Raw genomic sequence first — 3678 nt, 5'->3', positions numbered from 1 at the left:
ACTTGTTACGTCTCTAGTATTCAAAGGGTTTTCATGTGGATGATGGACACCTTCGCAGTATTGTTGTTAGTTTCCATCAAGTCAACTCCAAATCCTGACAGCCTTGTATACGAGCGTGAGTCAAAAATTGTCTGCACTCTGATTGCATTAAATGCCCACCCATGTCCACGGCTGATGACAACATTGAGGGTCCATGTGAAATGATTCTGTCGAATAGAAAAGTGACAGTGAATTATGTGGCAAATCATTTCCAAATCAACAATGGCTCTACCTATGAACTAATCCACAGCAGACTTGAGTTTCAAAAAGTTTGTGTGAATTGGATACTGAAACAACTGACAGAAGAGCATAAACAGAAGCATTTGGATATCTGCAAACAAAATTTGGACCGATACTCAAAAGAATGTAAAAGTTTCTTTAAAAACAGTGATACTGGTGACAAGACATTGATTCATCACTACAAGCCTGAGAGTAAATGGCAGCCAAGGAAAAGTTCAAAAGTCAACCATCAGCTGGCTTACAGTTTTCTGGGATTCTCAAGAGCCAGTATTAGAACACTATCAGTAAAAAGGTTCAACAATCAACAGTGCTTGTTACAGTGAGATGCTCACTGAAGAGCTGAATGAAGCCTAAACTTCAGATTAAACACAGAGGACCTCTATCCAAGGGCATTGTGACCTTGCATAACAATGCACCTCCACACACCTCTTCCCACATTGTTGACATTCTGCAAAAGCATTGTTTTGAGGTGTTCACGAATCTTTCCTAGAGCCCTGATCTTGCTCCATCAGACTTTCACCCATTTGGTTCACTGAAAGCAGCCCTGTGAGGGCAAAGATTCACTTCTAATAAAGAAGTGAAAATAGTAGTGTATTTGTGGCTTGCAGCTAAGCCTAAAACATCTTTTAATACGGAATATGGAGGCTTGTTGACAGATGGACAAAGTGTATTGAAAAGCAAGGAGGTTATGTTGAAAAATTATATAGTTGTCTTTTCTAAAAGTTGATTAAAAGGGCAGTGGTGCTGGGCGTCTCGTGGACACGGCGCCTGTTAATCGCAGTGGGCAGCAGCGCAGGCGGTGGCGGTACAGCGCACACCGTACCCTGCAGCCGTAGAAGCAACAAAGTCACCCGCTATCACAGCCCCTGCGCTGTGCAGCCACCCTTGCTCCTTCGGCGCTTGGCCCTTCACTGGCATCATGGCTGATCAGCTGACGGAAGAGCAGATTGCTGAATTCAAGGAAGCTTTCTCCCTATTCGATAAAGGAACTTGGGACTGTCATGAGGTCACTGGGTCAGAACCCAACAGAAGCGGAGTTACAGGACATGATCAATGAAGTAGACGCCGACGGTAATGGCACCACTGACTTCCCCGAGTTTTGACTATGATGGCTAGAAAGATGAAAGACACAGACAGTGAAGAAAAGATCTGCGAGGCATTCCGAGTCTTTGACAAGGATGGCAACGGTTACATCAGCGCGGCAGAACTACGCCACATCATGACAAACTTAGGAGAAAAACTAACAGATGAAGAAGTAGACGAAATGATCAGAGAAGCAGACATTGATGGTGACAGACAAGTGAACTATGAAGAATTGTACAGATGATGACTGCCAAATGAATACCTACTTTCAACTCCTTTTCCCTTTAGAAGAAACAAATTGAATCTTTTACTTACCTCTTGCAAAAAAAAAAAAAAAAAGTTCATTTATTCATTCTGTTTCTGTATAGCAAAACTGAATGTCAAAAGTACCTTCTGTCTCACACACACACACACACACACAATCCACATGTATTGGTTGGTGGGCCTGTCCCCTAAAGATCAAGCTACACATCAGTTTTACAATAGAAATACTTGTCCAACTGTGATGCTAAGGCAGCACTTAGTGGGCTCCTTCACGTTCCATTTGCTGATGATGAACGCACTGTGTGGGCTGGCCAGTCTCCACGCATGCATGCAGCCGGACGACTGGGCACACAAAAAACACAAACGAAAAAATTCAAAACCTGTTCAAACGGGTTCTAGTAGAATTCGTCAGCATAAACTGTCAAAGCTGGTATACTGAAAACAAACACATGTGAAATTGGTTTACCTCAGAACAATGTGCAGAGAAATGGGTGAAGGCTAACCGGTTGAAACGTAGCCCCGCTGAGAGGATGGTCCTCTTGCACACTGTCCCTGTGCTCCAACCCACGGTGACAGTGACGTGCTGGTGACATGCTGGTCTGCGTGTGCTGGTTTAGCATCTGCCTTGTGCTGGAGTGAAAACCCGGGCGTCCAGCTGTCACCGTCCACACAAATTAAAACAAAAAAAGAAACCTTTATCAAGGAAGCATCTTTGGACTTTCTGTTTTGTTTTGTTTTTGTTTGTTGTTGTTGTTGTTTTTTTAAAGAACAAAACAAAAAATAATCACCTTCTGAACCGTGACTTGGAGCCGGCAGAATAGGCCGTGGCTGTGGACTTCAGCACAAACCTTCACCATTGCTGTTCAAGAAATGACCAGTTACGTCCATTCCAAGTTGTAAACACTAGTCATATTTTTTTCCAATAAAAGACCATTAACTTAAAAAAAAAAACAAAAAAACAAAGTTGATTTAAATAAATTCCACAGCCAAAGTGTGGATAATTTTTGACGCACCCTCATATATGTTGTTGTTAAGTGTCGTCAAGTTGGTTCCAACTCATAGCGACCCTGTGTAGGGTTTCTGAAGCTTGAATCTTCACGGAAGCAGAAAGCCTCCTCTTTCTTCTGTGGAGTGAGTGGCAGGCTCAACCTACAGACCTTGTGGTTCACACTCCAGTGCTTATCGTTTGGAGCCACCATGCTCCCAACTTTACATATAGCAGAACAAAAAAGTGCCCAGTCCCATACTATAATCATGATCATTGATATATTTGAGTCTCTTGTTGCAGCAATGGTGTTAATCCATCTTATTGAGGGTTTCCCCCACTTTCATTGGTCTTCTCCTTTTCCAAATAGAATGTCCTTTTCTAGTGAGTGGTTTTTCCTAATAGCATGTCCAAGGTGAATGAGCTGTAGCCTCACCATCCTCCCTTCTAAGAAGCATTCTGATGGTTTCTTCTAAAATTAACTTGCTTGTTCCTCTGGCAGTCAATAGTACATTCACTATTCTTTGCCAACATCACAGTATGAATGTATCAATCAGCTCTAAAGTCCAGAACTTACTGGCTGGAAGATTTCAGCATAATATAATAAGAAAGAAACTTCTAACCATTTGCACTACCCCAAAGTGAATAAAGTTTGAGATAAGGAATTCTTTGCTGGTTTAGCAGACCACTATGAGAGATGTTCAAGAATAGGATTTCTACATGAAGCAGTTGGGTTCGATCATGATAAAGATCCCTTAAATCTAAGATGCTACTAGTGAAGACTGTGGTTTCAGTGGACCATCTAATCATATGTATTGCATGCCAAGAAGTGGAGAAGGTGAGCGGTTGGGTCAAGGTGGAGATACTCAGGAGTTACACCGTTATGATCATTATGGTTCACAGTCTAGCAACTAGTCTTGCAGAAATCCAGTCAAGTTCAGCTTACCACAATGTGTTGGCGCTGGAGAATGGGCTCATGCTAACTATATTCACCAAGAGCATGATTTACAAACTAGAGAGTCAATGTCTTAATTTTAACACAAAAGATAAACTTTTCCAATGACTAT

At 42.0% G+C, this 3678-nt stretch overlaps 1 pseudogene; it reads left to right on the top strand.

The window, feature by feature from the left end:
- Positions 1–1198: 1198 nt before the first annotated feature.
- On the top strand, positions 1199–3087 carry LOC102835330 (annotated as a pseudogene).
- The last annotated feature ends 591 nt before the right edge of the window (positions 3088–3678 follow it).

This window comes from Chrysochloris asiatica, unplaced genomic scaffold, assembly GCF_000296735.1.
Source record: "Chrysochloris asiatica unplaced genomic scaffold, ChrAsi1.0 scaffold00060, whole genome shotgun sequence".
NCBI lineage: Eukaryota > Metazoa > Chordata > Mammalia > Afrosoricida > Chrysochloridae > Chrysochloris > Chrysochloris asiatica.
Note: the sequence above shows the minus strand (reverse complement) of the source record. Positions and strands in the feature narration are given on the sequence as shown.